This window comes from Zalophus californianus, chromosome 6 (assembly GCF_009762305.2).
Source record: "Zalophus californianus isolate mZalCal1 chromosome 6, mZalCal1.pri.v2, whole genome shotgun sequence".
Taxonomy (NCBI): Eukaryota; Metazoa; Chordata; class Mammalia; order Carnivora; family Otariidae; genus Zalophus; species Zalophus californianus.
The window spans coordinates 137894788-137914960 of record NC_045600.1 but is presented as its reverse complement, the minus strand read 5'-3'; the positions used below and the strand labels follow the sequence as shown (position 1 = coordinate 137914960).

Here is a 20173-nt window from a genome sequence, read left to right as displayed (position 1 = left end):
AACAAGACCATTTCACATTCAAAAAGTTTAACACTGGTAAAATAATCTTAACTAATAAATAATTCATATTTGAATTTCTCCAATTCAATCATACATTAGGTTGCCATAGCTTCTTATTCGCCTTTAATCTAGAATAGTCCTTTAGGTGTCTGTTTGCTTGCTTGCCTTTCTGATATCTCATGATATTGATTCTTTTTTTTTTTTTTTTAGTATTCAGGCCAACGGTTTTTTAGAATATTCCACACAAAATATATGAACCAATCTCACAAATACAGTGTTGAGTGAAAGATGCCAGACATGAGACATTACACAAACAGACACAATTTATTTCTGCTGTTAGAATTGGGAATCTCAGGGATGTGTAGGGGTTACTGACTACACAGCATGAACTATCAATATTCTAATTCTTGACCCAGTACTGATTATGTAAATGTGTGTTCACATATTACTTAGGAAATCAATGATTTGATTATTTGTCAAAATAAAATTAAGAAATTGAAAGAAATATAACTGGAGTTGCTTTAATTCCTTACTTTCACCATGTAATGGATAAAGTAGTCAAAAATATATATGGATATCAATGATTGGGGCAAATATAATTAACAAAAGTGTGTGAGTAGACATTTGTTGAATTTTATATAGCAGAAACTAAAACATTATTCTTTCTTTTTAAGCCTGAAAGGAATGGCCTTTAAAAATGTATTTACTGGGACACAAACCAGCAGTGAGTTCCCTAAATCAGACATTATATAGACCAACATTATTTTTTTTAAGATTCAGCGAGAGTAAAGATTTCAAAAATATTTTTACAAAGCCCTAACCATAGAAATTGAAAGCTGCTATTCTATGAGTCTACTGAGTCAAAGACTAAAAGCATAATAAGTAATAAAGTACTTAGAAACTATCTTAAATGAGAATATCATAAGTCTACATAATAAATATAAGCATACATAAATTCAGGTCCTTAATACTTTGTTATAAATAATATTTTTTAATTATCAAGAATCTAGAAAAAATATAAAAGCCTCAAGGAGGAAATGATGAAATGCAGCAAAAAATAATTATTAAAAAATGTGAGAACCAACAGAAATAAGTAAACCTAAGAACTGATTCTTAAAAAAAAAGATAAAAACCAAAAATTGTAAAAAGGCTAACCAGGCTAATTAAGAAAAAGAAATGAATTAGAAATAAGATATGTAAATCTCTTTCCATAGTATCTAACCCAAATTAAGCTTTCAATTCTATTATTATTATTCACAAAGAAAATCAAGGATATGGGAATAGATACAGGACACATAGGAAATTAAAAATATAAGAACACCATACAAAACGTTGGCTAACATATTTAAAATCAGGACAAAATGGATGATACCCTTGGAATAGATTTAAATTACAAAATAAAGTCATAAGTCATAGGAAACCTAAATAAATTAATAAGCAGAATATGTCCAAAACATACTGAAAGCTTAAATGGTTTTAAAGGTAGATGCCTTCAATTATTAAAGGACTCTTTTCAGTGAACATTGAGGTTATCTCTCCAACAACCTATCTATCCCTCCCTCACTGTCAAAAGTCCTAGGAAGTGTCCCCACCAGTATTTCCAGACTGGGGCTCCCACTGTTTTAACAAATCCAGGCAACAGTTCCCTTATTATCATACTTGGATCAGGTGACCAATCCATAAACCCATCATTTCATGGCACTGCAAGGCCAGAAAGTACAGATGACTCAATTCAACACAATGAAACACAAGAGCAGATTTTCTATGGACTTCCCAGAAGAAGATACCTCTATGTAATGAGATCTTATAGAAACCAGCCCTCTTTCTCCTTCTGAATGAAGTACCACAAAGATGTGATGCCTGAAAATGCTGCAGCCATTTTGTCCCCAGGCAGGGAGCCATTCTGAAAAGTCTGCCACCCCAGAAGGCAGAATGGAGATGTAAAAAGATACCAAGTTACTGGTGTCAGACGATCACTGAATCAAACACCCTCATAAGCCACCCAATCTCTTTACCATCCTGGTAGATAAGCACATGAACACATTTGTTTGTTGCTCTTGTTGTTGTTGTTGTTGTTGTTTAAACAGTGTAAGTTAGTTTTCCTGTTGTAATATAGAAAGTCAAATCATTCTCCTAAAGCACAGAAAAAGATGGTAGTCCCTCAACACTTCTGGTGAAGGTAGTACAATCATAATTATCAAACTGAATGAAAAAAACAAAAGGCAATTGCTAACACAGAACACAAAATCCTAAATAGAACACGAGCAAATGGAATTCAGTATGATGCTTAGAATAATTCACTATGGCCAAACCAGATTTATGCTAGGACTACAAAGGTGGTTTAATTTTAGTAACACGTTAATATAATATTTCATGACAATAAGTAAAATGCTCAAAAATAATACCACGATAATTTTAAAGGCAAAAATTGAATGCTGGTTAAATCTCTTAGTTGGTGAACTCACACTGGAAGAAGACACACCCCAAATCAACGGGAACAGGACCCTTCTGGACCTTGCTCTGTGTACCTCTTCATCTGGCTGTTCATTTGTATCTCTTATCAGATGCTTTATTACCAGTAGATGTAAGTATTTCCCTGAGTTCTGTGAGCTGTCATAGTAAAAGAGCTAGAAGAGGTGGGTGATGGGAATCACTGATTTATAGCCTGTCAGTCAGAAATAGTGGAGTTCCAAATATGTGACTGGCATCTGACGTAGGGGAACTTTTGTGGAACTGAGCCCTTAACCGGTAAGGTCTGACACTAACTCTAGGTAGATAGCTCAGAACTGAACTGAATTGTAAGACACTCACATGATATCAGAGAATAGGCCTGTGTGGGGAAAACACCCACTTTGACACAACTGGTATCAAAGTGTAGTACCTAGTGTGTAGAGGAAATGGAGCTTTTCCCTTCAGAAGGTAACAAAAGACTTAAAAATAGGGACAGAAAGAATAGATCCTAAAGGCAAAGACTGATACACCCATCTATGTAAAATCAAGAATTTCATTTCATCAATCAAAATAAACCATAAGGAGTGAAAAGTCAAGCCATAAATAGGAAGCATATATTTGCCACACTTACAATGACAAAAAATTATAATAAAAATAAAGAGCACCCATGATTCAATTTAAAAAGATTAAAAAAAACAGAAAAATGAACAAAAAAATTGACCATTTCTCAGAAAAGGAAACATGAGCAACCCCTAAACATGTGGAATGTGCTTTAGCCCATTTACTAATCAGCAAAATTATAATTAGAATCATGTATTTCATACCCACCCTAAAGTCAAACTTCAAAAACAGAAATCCTAATGTCGTCCAAGAAAAGATGTGAGCACTTCTTCCATGGCTGAGGGAAAAGAAAGCTACTTTAGGATACACTTCGGTGTTTATCCAGCGAAACTGAACATACTCATATCCTGGAACTCAATGGTTTGGCTCCTCATTATATTCCCTAGAGACATTTTTGCAAATTTGCAACAGGAGACATGTCATGTACAAGGATGTTCAAAGCAATATTGTCTGTAATTGCAAAAAAACAACAAAACCCTTGAAAACAACTCAAATATCCATTAAGAGTATAATGAATAGATAAATGGTGGCATATTCACTATACTGCAGAGAGCAAGAATTATAGTGACATGTATCAACATGAGCAATTTAGAACTATATGTTGTTGAATGAAAGGAGTAAATGACAAAAAAAATCAGTGTGGTTACATTTATATAAGGCTCAAATATAAGAAAAATGAAACAATGTATTGATTAGGAACACACACATACTTGCAAAGTTACAAAGAAGAGAAAGGAAATGATCACAAGAGTCAGGAGAGTGGTTACCTTGGGGAATGGGGGACAGTGGTATGATTAGGTAGGGCATATGGTGGGAAGGCAAGGCCTGGCATGCATCCTTTTCTTAAATTGAGTGGTGGAAAAGAGGGTGTTCATTTTATCATTATTCTTCAAATAGTACACATATATTTTACACATTCTTTCTGTATATATTTTATACATTCTTACGTGCACAAAAAATATCTTAAAACAAAAATAAATAAATGATATCACTTAATAATTTTGGAAAAATGGCTGAATATGGTACACGAGATCTACAAAAGAAATTAATTTATTTAGATGCCAAAAACATCATATACAGAAACCTGAAGGCTTAAAAGTGATCGTAATATGATACCAAAAAGGTTAAAATAAGCTATTAAAGAAACTTTATCAGTTAAGAAGGAAAATATTATGATCCATCCAAAGTCAAATAAGCAAAAGTGATGAACAAACCATTCACAGAAAAATAAACACAAATAGCTAAAAAAAATGTGGAAAAATCAACCTCAGTAATTAAAAAATACAATTAAAACAAAATGCAAATATACTTCTATCAAATCAGCAGAAATTTAAAAATGATGTTATTGATGCAGTTGAGGGTGAGAAGAGAAGCTATGTTCTAGACTCCTGGAAGAATATAACCTGGCCAATTCTTTCCAGAAGTATGCTTTGCCAAATTCACAAAAAATACGGTAAAAGGTCATAACATTGACCTAGTAATTCAACTCTTAAGACTCCAAAGGAAATTACTAGAGTTGCAGACAGTGGCTTCTTACTAAACATTAACTGGAACATTACTCATAAGTAGGAAAGAGGTAGAAACTTAAATTTCCAAAAAATAGAAAAAATGGTGAAATGTAATCACATATTTGAATGGAATATTATGTCACCAATAAAACAATATTTTCAAGCATATTTAGTAATGTAGAAAATTGCTTATGATAACCTATTAATTCAGCAAGGCAAAAATCTATAAAAATAACTATGCACACAGATATCTCAGCATGCACATATTACATATATTTGAGTGTATATACACATATGTATATATACACTCACATGTATATAAAAGGCTGGAAAGATAAATCCTGAAATATTAACAGTGGTTTATCCTATTTTATGTCCTCATTTTATTTCTAAATTCTATACAATAAACCTGATTGCTTTCATAATCAGAAAAAATATATTTGGAAACATGACTGACATAATATGTGATATTCCCACTCTATAATATTTATAGTCCTGAATTTTAAAGCAAAAGATTGATGAATCCATGTATCTTTGTAAGGGATTTGTTTCTTTTGCTGAGCTTAAATTCTAAAGGTCTAGACAGAGCATCTATCCAGGAAAGGACTTATTTTTCAGATAGTGCCTAAAAGATGTGCTTGAGGAGGAGGAAGCTGGTGATGACAGCAACAATAGTCACCATGCCAACAATAGTCACCGTGACATGTATACAGAGTGTTACAATTTACATAGCACCTTCAGACCCATAATCTCTTTTAATCACACAGTCCCATGGAAAAAATGTCACAGCACAGCACAAATGAGCCCACTCACCCCATCGCAGCCCAATGCTTGCTATGGGGGAATACAAGAAAGCAGAAGATAAAAGTATGCTTTCAAGGAGCTTGCAATCTGGTTAGAGAGATAAAATCTGCACCCAAATATATGTTATGTGATGAGAAATAATAATATACGTGGGTTTCAAGCCTTCATCCTCTCCTGCCTGCTAAAGAGAACTTGCTTTGCCCACTGTTCCTTCCCTTCCTCCATGCTCCCCAGAGGGTTCAGCAACTGCTGGACCATTTCTGGGCTGCAGCTGGGCCTCTTCTCTGGACTTGTGTAATCTAGAACTGGGAGAAAGGACAAGAGATTGGGCGAGCTGTTTGGGGGCAATTTGAGAGTAGTGGGTGAGTTAAGTGGGTGGGTGGGTGGGAATAAAAGGGAATTTTCAGAAAAGACAGTGTCCTATAGAAGATGTGTGTTCTCTGTGACATTTGAGAAAGAGCAGTAAATAACCTGAATCAGTGAGAAACCACTTTTGGCTACCAGACTGTTTCCCTGATCACCACATTAATCTGAGCCCAAATCAGCGCTCAATACTGGAGTAACACTTTGGAGAAGGGAAGGTACTTACCAAAGAAACTCCTTCTCTTCCCTTCCTGGGCCATGACAGTTTTAATATTTGTGTCTAGATCTAATTCAAGGTCCTTGGGGCAGGCAAACCTCTACAGTGACCTTCAGGGACCTCCATCTCCTGTATGTGCACCTTGGTGTGATACCCTCTTCCTCAGTGTGAGCTAGAACTAATGACTTGCTTCTGGTCCACAGCAAAGGTGGAGAGATGACAATTCTATGATTAGGTTATGCAAGGCTGGGACTTGATCTGTCTCCAGAACCTTCTATTTTATACAGGTGGATTAAAGCAAGAGGCCCACGTTGGCCTCTGGCCAACAGCCAGTGAGGAACTGAGCCCCGCCAACCACCGCTGAGTGAGCTTGGAAGTGTCCCCTCACCAAGCTGCATTCATGAGGACTACAGACCAGCTGACAAACTGACTGCAGCCAAGGACAGACGCCTGAAGCCGAGGACCCAGTAACGCCACACCCAGACTCTGACACTGACACTGAGGTAAAAGACAGGTGTTTTTTTAAGCCTCTAAGTTTGTTGGTACTTTGTTACTCAGCAAGATGGCTAATCCAATCATATATTTACCCTGACTTTCCTTCTGCTCTTTCTCCCAGAAGCTTCTTGTTACTCCTCCAAATCACCCCTATCCTATCCCTAATTCATGTTTTGCATTCGGATTGCATAGACACTGAAGCAGGGTGTGAAGAATAATGCGTCTAAGGGGGAGGAAAATACTGCATCTGCTAAGTTCACTGGACGCCCCCCCCCCCCGCCGCCCCAGAGCAATCACTTTGCCCTCAGAGCTCACTGCCCACAGCCTCTTCCCCACAGGATGGAGAAACAAAATGATAGCAGCTTGACTGCAACCCTCCCAATCCCGAGACAGGCCAGAAGATGCCAACGGCAGTGAAAACCCAGAGCATCGCTTCCTTTGAAGATCACTGAAAAGTGCCAGATCCTATACCATTTTCTGTGACGTATGCATGGGAATGTGCAAGATGCATGTCAAGACATTTTCCAGGTCCCGTGCCTCTGGTAACTCTGCACAACAGAATACATCCTGATGGCCGCACTGCACTGCCTTATCTCAGAGGGGCAACCAACAGCTACCATGGTGACAGTCCTTTCGGGGTGGCCACCCAAAGAGCAGGAATAGTTAGGCGTCTCTAGCCCATGCTAAGGTGAAAGAGATCATTAAGTAGCCCTGCAGTGCAAGGTGTGAAAGATATATATATATATATTCTTCCCTGTTCTTCCTCCAAGGTTCTGAGCAGGAAGCAAATACACAGTAATGGAAAGAGAACAAGAGAACCCTGAGGAGCTAAGGCTAAGGAAACCAGATTTTCTACCCAGCACAACAAATTTCAAATCAATATTTCCAAACTGCCTTCTACAATCTTAATGCTGTTGGGAGCACGGATCAAGGAGAAAACATGTCCCCTGCCTCCAAGAGCTTACAGTCTTATCACAGAGTTAAGATTATAATAGATTCAGAAATGTCTGGAAGGGTTCTTCTCTTCCACTCTCCCCGCCCCCCAATTCATATCCAGGTCTTGTTGGTTCTACCTGCACAATTGGGTTGCTTTTCCTTCACATTGCTTCTGCCCTAGTCCACGTCACCAGAGCCTCTCCCCTGGATGACTCCAGCAACCTCTTGTCAGTACTTGTTTCCAAGATCTATTCTACATCACACAAGAGTAATCTCTGTATCACCAAAGGATTCCCAGAGTGCAGAATTAACATGCCGGTAAGTTCCTTCAGGGGCAAGCTTCTGCCCCTCCTCTACAAACCACCTCATGCCACACTCACCCTTCCCTGTAACTCACCACATTCACCTTCTTTCATTCCTTAAAACCACCAAGCTTAGAACCATTAGAACCAGACTTAGAACCTTTCACACTTCTGTATCTCTCTGCCTAGAACATTCTAGTCCATCACCTAAGTCACTCACACTCAGTACTCTGCTCTCCCTGACATCTCACCTTCTCACACCTTATGAACTTCCAATATTGATCTTTCGTTGCCTCCCCAAATTTCTTTTTTATAACACATTACAATTTATAATTATATATCATGAGTATGTTGAGTTACTTAATGCATATCTTCCTCACTAGATTACAAACTCTGAGAGGGCAGGACCAAATATATTTTGTTCAACTCTCAATCTTCCAATAAACAACTGGATGATACTCTCCCTCTTCTGAATTTTTGCAGTTCTTTTTATCTATCTGTTACCCAGCATTTTTATTATAGTTACTTGTGTGCATGCCTCATTCTGTCTAAAAAACTTATGAGCTCCTTGAGGACAGGGTCCGTGTCTTATAAATCTCTAAATCTACCGTAGGTCCAACACACAGCCCTACATGTAATTGGCACTAATAAATATATTGAATGAATAAGACAACTTAATTGTGTCTTATGAGTCTTTAGAGATAGTTTCATGGTGTTTTGGTTAAATACATTAAAGAATGTGATCTTTTCCTGACTTTCTAGATACATAGCAGTGATGGTTCCATGGGATATAAGCCAATATGATAAGATTTAAAATTTCTAACTCACAATGACTCAGCAATCTAATACACTCCCACAGGAAGGACATTGCAAAGGATTTGCTTTTGTTTTGGTTTTAATGTACTTTATTTATGAATGGAAAAGAAGTTTGCATCTCTGTCCTAGTAATAAGAATTGTTCTTTAAAGTGGGGGATATACTAGGAAAATATATGGTGATAAATTAAAGAGTACTTTTCTCATGTTGCCTCTTTTACTGTATTCCCTCTGTCTTAAAATGGAATGTTTCACAATGTCCTATGAACTCATTATGCCAGATGAAATCATGGGGAAACAGATTTATTTGAACGGACATCTATAAAATGTCTCTGAAGAAAGGGGGTCAATGGAGATATATTTACCAGGGAGCCAAAGAAGCAGATGCTTTAGGATCCCTCCCAGACTCCTTCCAGGGCTCTATTATCATAAAATTTGCATAAGTGAGTATTTTAATAGCAATGAGTTAATACAGCCTCTTCCTCCTCTCTGATATTACAACTTTCCCATTCCTCTCCATCACATTTCCTATCATGGATGGTAAGTGGTGCCATGGCATTTGGGGCATCGCACTCAGAAGTGCTACCTAGTTTCTGGTTCATGGTACCCATGTATGAGGTTCGTTGTGAATACCATGTGTAGATAAGTCATTGCTATCATCTCAGTGTAGAAGGAGCTTCCAATAATTCTCCCACTTCCAACTGTGCTGACTCACCTAGTGATGCAGCACAAAAGTCAGGGCCAGGAGTAATTCTATTGTGTCCCACATACATCCTAGCGCTCCTGGACTGATGGGAGGGAAGAGAGGGGTACAATATTTGAAATGAGTTACTATTTTTTAGGTTTTGTGTTGGTGAGATTAGGCAGCATTTCTGCCTGTGTGATTTGTTGTATCTTTTGTCACTCTAAATATTCACCTTAGTAACTGTTTTTAATTTTTTAAAAGGATCCCCCAAATTCAGTGGAAGTCCCCCACAAAAGCTGGATTTACTCCCAGTACCCTCACCCCTACAGAGAAAAGTACTTACTTTACTTTTCTCAGAGTAAGAGCTCAGGGTAACTGTCAAACACAACTGCATCCTTAAATGACCAGTCTGGCAAGAACACCCAAGAGTAGTCTGGATGTCTTCCATTAGCCTTCAACCGAGGCCATCTACCTGATACTCCTCTAAGTTACCTCCATAGGAACCTGAGTAACAATTCAAGCAGTAGTATTTTGCCTTTGATAATTACTCAGAAATGAGAAAAAACAACAACAACAACAACAACAAAAGGCCATATCCCCTGTCATCCAAAAACAGGGCAAGAAATGAGATTATGGGTAAACTCTGAGTTTTTAGGCTTAAATTGAAGAAAATATAATCTTTCTTCTTCACAGTCCTTAAAGAAAAAGACATTACAACCTTGATAAAATTGCTCTTCTTCTAATTCAGAGAACAACTTTATTAGTTTACACAGCATGTTCTAATTTTGCAATATACATCCAGTGGGCTCCCTTTTAGACCACCATGAAGACACACAAAATGGAACATGCCATCTCTTGTGAAACCAATGCTTATAAGGATAATTTAAAGAAACACATCTTGTAGAGATTGCACTATTTAAAAGGCGGGGGGTAGTGGAAATACGGCCACTAATGCAAATGGAGTCGAACATTTTTAGTCTCGTGGTTTTCTCAGGGATACTGGCTTCGGCCAGTTTGTGTGAGTTTGCAGTGGCATTCAGATAAGCTTTGCTCTTCTTTTTCTTTTTGTAATAACAGTTCTATTGAGATATAATTCATGTATCATAAAATTCACCCTTTAAAATGTGCAATCAAGTGTTTTCAGTTTATTCACAGAGTCATACAACCCTCACCACTCTCTAAGTTTGGAATACTCTCATCACCCAAATTGGTTGTTGGGCTTTTGGGTTATTTCTACTTCTTGGCTCTTATGAATAATGCTGCTATGGATATCTATGTACAAGTTTTTGTGTGGACATATGTTTTCATTTCCTTTGCATATATACACAGGGGTGGAATTGTTGGGCCATATGGTAACTCTATTTTTAACAATTTAGAGGATTGCCAGATTGTTTTCCAAAGTGGCTGCACCATTTTTCATCCTCACCAGTAGTATATAAGGGCTCCAATTTCTCCACATGCATGTCAACATTTGCTATTGTCTGTCTCTTTTATTTTAGTCAACTTAATGAGTGTGAAGTAATATCTCATAGTGTATTGATTTGCATTCCAAATACTTTTCATTTTGCATACCTATTAGCATTGGAGTACGCACCCCATGTTATGTGTGCTGGATTATTTATAAACTCATATACATATAGTACAGTACAAATGCAGCCTACAGTATACTGTATAAAACATTGACTAAAAATATGTTTTATATACAAGAAAGAAGTTTTAAAATTTTTCTCCAAGATGTCACAGAATGGTCCTTTTTACTCTCCTGGAGTAATTCATCCCATTTGGAATGGAATATCTATCTTAAAGACCAGGGAAATTTTAGAGATATGGAGAGGCCCTTTTATGGAGAAAAAGAGCATGGAAACCATAAGATTAAAAAGCAGGGCACAGACTTATCTATTTCTGCAAATGCACTGCAGGGTTGCAGGTGAGCTGAATGAGTTGTTTCTACTTTTATGCATATTTAATAATGAAGCTCAGCCTCAGTTTCTGTCTCTGAACAAACAAAAGTGTCCTGAGAAACAAGAGCAGAAATGTAAACTCTAGATTTTTGAACACCTACGAACTCAACAAGAGATCGAAGAGAAGAATAGCAACAACTCTCTGAACAGAGAAGCGACCACTTTCTGGAAGGTAGGACGTTCGGAGAAGTGAATCCGAGGCAATATTCGGGAGGATAGACGGCGGGGGAGGGGGCCTCCATCGGCCGCTTCTGGCAAGTGCTAGAGCCGCGGAGCACAAAATCGGAACTTTTAGAAGTCGGCTCCACTGAGGGACGTCACTCCAGTGGCTAAGTGGGGGGTGGAACCCTCGCAGGACAGTGTGGTCTCAGGATCCTCGGGGTCACAGAAAGACCGGGGGTGCCTGAGTGCGGCAGAGCTCCCGGGTATCGGAGCGGGGAAGCCGGCTGCAGAGGCGGAGCGGAGGCGCAGGCTCTCAGCTCGGGGTTGCCATAAACTGTGATCCGTGGCCCAGTCGGGCCACTGCTCCTCCAGCAGGGACCCAAAAAGCGGCAGATCCGGGGAGACTCCCCTTCCACCCCCGGGAGGAGCGGCGCGGAAATGCACCGCAGGGATCTGCTGGGTTTGGAGACTCCACACGGGGTCGGGTGCCAGACGTAGAAACACTCGGTCACAAGCTGGGTGAGCGCGGAGTTCGGCCGGAGACCGGGGACATCGGAGACCGGGGATATCGGAGTGACTGACTGCTTTTCTCTGGGGGTGCACTGAGTAGCTGGGCCCTGAGTTCTGGGCTCCTCCGGGTGGAGATTGGGAGGCCACCATTTTCACTCTAGTCCTCCAAAAGTGTACCGAGAACTTGCAGGGAACAAAAGTTCCTGAGAGCAAACCGAGCAGCTTGCTTAGGACCAACAAGGGTGGGGCAATTCCGCCTCCGGCAAAGACATTTGGGAACCACGGCAACAGGCCCCTCCCCCAGAAGATCAGCACGAACAGCCAGCAAGCCAAGACCAAGTTTACCGATCAAGGAGAATGGGAGAACTCCAGCACTAGGGGAATACTGCACATAGAATTCATGGCTTTTTTACCATGATTCATTAGTCTTTCAAAGTTAATATTTTTTTAGCTGGTTTTTTTTTAATTTTTCTTTTTCCCTTTTTCAACCAACATCTTATCAATCCCTTTTTTAAAAAAAAATATTTTTTATTTTTCATTTTTAGAGTCATACTTTATCCCTTCTTAGTAGTTACCCTTATTTTTGGCTATATGTATATAAGTTGTTCTCTCTTTAAAATTTTGAGATACATTTTCTTCTAACGGATCAAAATACACCCTAAATCACTAGTGTATGGCTTTGTTCTAGTCTCCTGCCTGATCACATTGTCTCCCTTTTTTTTTCTTTTTTTTTAAATCCTCTTTCTTTTTTCAAACAACTTCTTATCGTATCAATTCCTTTTATAAAATCTTTTAAAATTTTCATCTTTACAGTCATCTTCCATCCCTTCATTGTATCAACCCTTATTTTGTACATATATAAGTCTTTCTTCCTTTAAAATTTTAGGAGGCACTTTCTTCTAACACACCAAAATACACCCAAAATCTAGTGTGTGGCACTGATCTATGCACTAGCCAGATCACATTTGATCATATTCTGTTTTTTTTTTGTTCTGTTTTTGTTTGTTTTTATCTTTTTCTTTTTCTTTTTTTTTTCTCTTACTTTTTTCTTTCTTTCTCTTTCTTTTCCCCTGCTTTCAGGTCTTTTCTGATTTGTATAGAGTATATTTGCTAGGGACGGTGTTAACCTGTTAGCATTTTGTTCTCTCATCCATCTATTCTCCTCTGGACAAAACGACAAGATGAAAAAGATCACGTCAGCAAAAAGAACAAGAGATAGTACCATCAGCCAGGGGCCTACTCAATACGGACATTAGTATGATGTCGTACATCAGTTCAGAATCGTGACGTTAAAGATACTAGCCGGGCTTGAAAAAAGCGTGGAAGTTATTAGAGAAACCCTTTCTGGAGAAATAAAAGAACTAAAATCTAACCAAGTCAAAATCAAAAAGGCTATTAACAAGGTGCAATAAAAAATGGGGGCACTCACTGCTAGGATAAATGAGGCAGAAGAGAGAATCAGCGATATACAAGACCAAATGATGGAAAATAAAGAGGCTGAGAAAAAGAGAGAGAAACAACTACAGGATCACGAGAGCAGAATTCGAGAGATAAGTGATACGATAAGACGAAACATTAGAATAATTGCGATCCCAGAAGAAGAAGAAGAGAGAGGGGAGCAGAAGGTATATTGGAGCAAATTATAGCAGAGAACTTCCCTAATGTGGGGAAGGAAACAGGCATCAAAATCCAGGAGGCACAGAGAACCCTTCTCAAAATCAATAAAAATAGCTCAACACCCCAACATCTAATAGTCAAACTTATGAGTCTCAGAGACAAAGAGAAAATCCTGAAAGCAGCTTGGGAGAAGAGATATGTAACCTACAATGGCAGAAATATTAGATTGGCAATAGACCTATCTACAGAGACCTGGCAGGCCAGAAAGGACTGGCATGAGATCTTCAGAGCACTAAACGAGAAAAATATGCAGCCAAGAATACTATATCCAGCTAGGTTGTCACTGAAAATAGAAGGAGAGATAAAAAGCTTCCAGGACAAACAAAACTAAAGGAATTTGCAAACACGAAACCAGCCCTCTAAGAAATATTGAAAGGGGTCCTCTAAGCAAAGAGACCCTAAAAGCAGCATAGATCAGAAAGGAACACAGAAAATATACAGTGACAGTCACCTTACAGGCAATAAATGGCACTAAATTCATATCTTTCAATAGTTACCCTGAATGTAAATGGGCTCAATGCCCCAATCAAAAGACACAGGCTATCAGATTGGATTCAAAAACAAGACCCATCCATATGCTGTCTGCAAGAGACTCATTTTAGACCCAAAGACACCCCTAGATTGAAAGTGAGGGGGTGGAAAACCATTTACCATGCTAATGGACACCAAAAGAAAGCTGGGGTGGTAATCCTTATACCAGACAAATTAGATTTTAAAACAAAGACTGCAATAAGAGATGAGGAAGGACACTATATCCTACTTAAAGGGTCTATCCAACAAGAAGATCTAACAATTGTAAATATCTATGCCCCGAACATGGGAGCAGCCAATTATATAAGGCAATTAATAACAAAAGCAAAGAAACACATTGACAACAATACAATAATAGTGGGGGACTTTAACACCCCCCTGACTGAAATGGACAGATCCTCTAAGCAAAAGATCAACAAGGAAATAAAGACTTTAAATGACACACTGGACCAAATGGACTTCACAGACATATTCAGAACATTCCATCCCAAAGCAACGGAATACACATTCTTCTCTAGTGCCCTTGGAACATTCTCCAGAATTGATCACATCCTAGGTCACAGATCAGGTCTCAACCGGTACCAAAAGATTGGGATTATTCCCTGCATATTTCTAGACCACAATGCTTTGAAACTAGAACTCAATCACAAGAGGAAAGTCGGAAAGAACTCAAATCCATGGAGGCAAAAGAGCATCCTACTAAAGAATGAATGGGTCAACCAGGAAATTAAAGAAGAATTAAAAAAATTCATGGAAACCAATGAAAATGAAAACACAACTGTTCAAAATCTTTGGGATACAGCAAAGGCAGTCCTGAGAGGAAAGTATATAGCAATACAAGCCTTTTTAAAGAAGCAAGAAAGGTCTCAAATACACAACCTAACCCTACACCTAAAGGAGCTAGAGAAAAAACAGCAAATAAAGCCTAAACCCAGCAGGAGAAGAGAAATCATAAAGATCAGAGCAGAAATCAATGAAATAGAAACCAAAAGAACAGTAGAACAGATCAATGAAACTAGGAGCTGGTTCTGTGAAAGAATTAACAAGATTGATAAACCCCTGGCCAGACTAATCAAAAAGAAAAGAGAAATGACCCAAATCAACAAAATCATGAATGAAAGAGGAGAGATCACAACCAACACCAAAGAAATACAAACAATTATAAGAACATATTATGAGCAACTCTATGCCAGCAAATTAGATAACCTGGAAGAAATGGGTGCATTCTTAGAGATGTATCAACTACCAAAATTGAACCAGGAAGAAATAGAAAACCTGAACAGACCTATAACCACTAAGGAAATTGAAGCAGTCATCAAAAATCTCCCAAGAAACAAAAGCCCAGGGCCAGATGGCTTCGCAGGGGAATTCTACCATTTAAAGAAGAATTAATACCTATTCTCCTGAAACTGTTCCAAAAAATAGACATGGAAGGAAAACTTCCAAACTCGTTTTATGGGGCTACCATTACCTTGATCCCCAAACCAGACAAAGACCCCATCAAAAGGAGAATTACAGACCAATATCCTTGATGAACATGGATGCAAAAATTCTCACCAAAATACTAGCCAGTAGGATCCAACAGTACATTAAAAGGATTATTCACTATGACCAAGTGGGATTTATCCCTGGGCTGCAAGGCTGGTTCAACATCCGCAAGTCAATCAACGTGATACAATACATTAACAAAAGAAAGAGCAAGAATCATATGATCCTCTCAATAGATGCAGAAAAAGCATCTGACAAAGTACAGCATCCTTTCTTGATTAAAACTCTTCAGAGTATAGGGATAGAGGGCACATAACTCAATATCATAAAAGCCATCTATGAAATACCCACAGCAAATATCCTTCTCAATGAGGAAAAGCTGAGAGCTTTTCCCCTAAGGTCAGGAACATGGCAGGGATGTCCACTATCACCACTGCTATTCAACATAGTATTAGAAGTCCTAGCCACAGTAATCAGACAACAAAAAGAAATCAAAGGCATCCAAATCAGCAAGGAGGAAGTCAAACTCTCACTCTTTGCAGATGATATGATACTGTATGTGGAAAACCCAAAAGACTCCACCCCAAAATTGCTAGAACTCATACAGGAATTCAGTAAAGTCGCAGGATATAAAATCAATGCACAGCAATCAGTGGCATTCCTATACACCAACAACAAGACAGAAGAGAGACAAATCAAGGAGTCGATCCCATTTATAATTGCACCCAAAACCATAAGATACCTAGGAATAAATTTAACCAAAGAGACAAAAGATCTGTACTCAGAAAACTATAAAATACTCATGAAAGATATTGAAGAAGACACAAAGAAATGGAAAAACGTTCCATGCTCATGGATTGGAAGAACAAACATTGTGAAGATGTCAATGCTACCTAGAGCCATCTACACATTCAATGCAATCCCCATCAAAATACCATCCACTTTTTTCAAAGAAATGGAACAAATAATCCTAAAATTTGTATGGAACCAGAAGAGACCCCGAATAGCCAGAGGAATATTGAAAAAGAATAGCAAAGCTGGCGGCATCACAATTCCGGACTTCCAGCTCTATTACAAAGCTGTCATCATCAAAACATTATGGTACTGGTACAAAAACAGACACATAGATCAGTGGAACAGAATCAAGAGCCCAGAAATGGACCCTCAACTCTATGGTCAACTCATCTTTGACAAAGCAGGAAAGAACGTCCAATGGAAAAAAGACAGTCTCTTCAACAAATGGTGTTGGGAAAATTGGACAGCCACATGCAGAAGAATGAAACTGGACCATTTCCTTACACCACACACAAAAATAGACTCCAAGTGGTTGAAAGACCTAAACGTCAGACAGGAGTCCATCAAAATCCTAAAGGAGAACACAGGTAGCAACCTCTTCGACCTCAGCCGCAGCAACTTCTTCCTAGAAACATCGCCAAAGGCAAGGGAAGCCAGGGCAAAAATGAGCTCTTGGGATTTCATCAAGATAAAAAGCTTTTGCACAGCAAAAGAAACAGTCCACAAAACCAAAAGACAACTGACAGAATGGGAGAAAATATTTGCAAATGACATATCAGATAAAGGGCTAGTATCCAAAATCTATAAAGAACTTATCCAACTCAACACCCAAAGAACAAATAATCCAATCAAGAAATGGGCAGAAGACATGAACAGACCTTTTTCCAAAGGAGACATCCAAATGGCCAACAGACACATGAAAAAGTGCTCAACATCACTCGGCATCAGGGAAATCCAAATCAAAACCTCCATGAGATACCACCTCACACCCGTCAGAATGGCTAAAATTAACAAGTCAGGAAACGACAGATGTTGGCGGGGATGCGGAGAAAGGGGAACCCTCCTACACTGTTGGTGGGAATGCAAGCTGGCGCAAGCCCTCTGGAAAACAGTATGGAGGTTCCTCCAACAGTTGAAAATAGAGCTACCCTACGGTCCAGCAATTGCACTACTGGGTATTTACCACAAAGATACAAATGTACGGATCCGAAGGGGTACGTGCACCCCAATGTTTTAGCAGCAATGTCCACAATAGCCAAACTGTGGAAAGAGCCAAGATGTCCATCGACAGATGAATGGGTAAAGAAGATGTGGTATATATACAGAATGGAATATGATGCAGCCATCAAAAGGAATGAGATCTTGCCATTTGCAACGACGTGGATGGAACTGGAGGGTGTTATGCTGAGTGAAATAAGTCAATCAGAGAAACACATGTATCATATGACCTCACTGATATGAGGAATTCTTAATCTCAGGAAACAAACTGAGGGTTGCTGGAGTGGTGGGGGGTGGGAGGGATGGGGTAGCTGGGTGATAGACACTGGGGAGGGTATGTGCTATGGTGAATGCTGTTAATTGTGCAAGACTGAATCACAGATCTGTACTTCTGAAACAAATAATGCAATATATGTTAAGAAAAAAAAGAAGAAGATAGCAGGAGGGGAAGAATGAAGGGGAGTAAGTCGGAGGGGGAGACGAACCATGAGAGAGGATGGACTCTGAAAAACAAACTGAGGGTTCTAGGGGGGAGGGGGGTGGGGGGATGGGTTAGCCTGGTGATGGGTATTAAAGAGGGCACCTTCTGCGTAGAGCACTGGGTGTTATGCACAAACAATGAATCATGGAACACTACATCAAAAACTAATGATGTAATATATGGTGATTAACATAACAATAAAAAAATTTAAAAAAAGACTAGGACAATTTTAAACAAGAATTCTGCTGACAGTCAAGGATTCTAATATTCTTTCAGTGGTATTTATGTGTCGGGAGCTCACTACATGCCCTGCATTCTGCTAAGCACATTCCAATTTATAAAGTTCATAAAAGATAGTCCATGATGTCAGATGTCACAGTCTATCATGTTCCATAACCAAGGCCCTTTTCCTTTTAAATTGGGAGCATGTGACCATATTACATAAATAGTAATTCATTGTACAAACACACAAAACTAATCTGGCATATCTTAACAGTATAGGCAATAATTAATGTGTGTGTGAGAAGCCATAGAAAGTGATGATTCATCCAAGTTCCATCAGATAAGTAACTCATTGTTACACAAACCACCTTTTCTTTCTTAGATTTTTACCTCTCCTTTATAAGTACTAAATGGTGTTTGCATAATCTACCTTTTCTCTCCAGTTGCCTTCAAGATATTTTCCCTGTCTTCATTTTTCTGATATTTTACTACAATGTGTCTGTGGATTTATTTTTACTTGTCATATCCTAAGAGTTGATTATGTCTATCTACTGGTAAATTTCAGAATGTTCAGCAAATCTAGAAAGTTCTCATCCATTTTGTCTTCAAATAGGGTTTTTTTGTTTTTGTTTTGTTTTGTTTTGTTTTGTTTTGTGGGCTTATTGGTTAATAATTGAACAATGCAAGTGAGCAAATGATGGTTAGTTTGAAGCAAGACAATCTCCAAGATGACAGAAGGATAAGAAAGAAATTCTTAACAGCATTAGCAAAACCTTGTTTGCAAATTAACTGTGAAAACAAAATGATGCTGATGGAACACACCCTTAATGTATGCAGTGCCTGCCTCTGAAAAGCAGTAGTAAGACATATACTTGTTCAGATTCCTTTACTTCTAGGTGACCTCAACTAAAGAATATCACTGGCTAGTTGAGGCAGCCCTTGTGCAAACAAATATGAGCTTTGGTGAATGCCCTGGTTGTGAGGATGGACGTCAGGAATCTTGACATCCAGGAGCAAGATGTGCTTGATTTGAATGAATTGTGTGGTCCACATAACTTCCTACCTTAGTCATGAATAACAACATTTAGTTCAAAACCCGATTAACACTCAAAACCAATAAAAGCAGGGAACCCAATGGGAACAAGGGAGGACTGCTAGTTTCTGGAAATTCTCAGCAAAAGAAGGAGCAACATGGGGTGGAGGCAGAGGTCATAGAAGAAGGCTAACAGCTCGGTGGCAGGGCAGCAGCTCAGACAAAAAGAGATCTAGGACATGGGGGCGGCTGGAAGAGGCCACTAGACCCTCTAGCTTCCCTAACAGCCTTTTTGTACATCTCCCTGGGGACTCCTGTGAGACCAGGAAACATTTCATCATCCCATGAAGGACATGTGTTTATCCTTCCAGGAGGTTCTGGTACTCAGGCTACCACACACAGCTCATGGGAAATGATACAAGAGATAAATAAAAGATTTAGTAGGGCTCAAATTAAACTATAGGTCTCAAAGAATGAGTAAGTCAGAAACAGCATTCTTTATAAATAAAGGAACACAGGCTATAGGTCTTCCTAGTGAACCTGGCTCTGGGCAAGTCACTCAATCTCTCCAGATCTCTCTAAGTCCACCTGAATTCCTTTATCTTTATATATGATATTATCGACCTGTCAAGGCTGTTGCCAAGATTAAAGCCTGAAATTTTTGTTAAGCAGAGCACAAAGAGTGCCCAACAAATGTGACTACTTTTCTTCTCCCCATATCCAGGTCTCCCCATGCTTCTTCCTAGGAACCTGTGACACGAGGAAGTCATTCCTAAAAGTTAATAACTAGAGTAAGAATGAATAAGCTAGCTCCGCTGTTATCACTGCATAATCTTACCACTTCATGCTCTCTCTTGCCTCTGTATCTTGAAAAAAAAAAAAAAATCAAGAGGTTTTCC

The 20173-nt window shown here is 38.8% G+C and overlaps 1 protein-coding gene across 1 annotated transcript in view; it reads right to left on the bottom strand.

The window, feature by feature from the left end:
- AGBL1 (ATP/GTP binding protein like 1) overlaps window positions 1–20173 on the bottom strand; it is a 724399-nt gene that overhangs the window by 248313 nt on the left and 455913 nt on the right. The window lies entirely within an intron of this gene.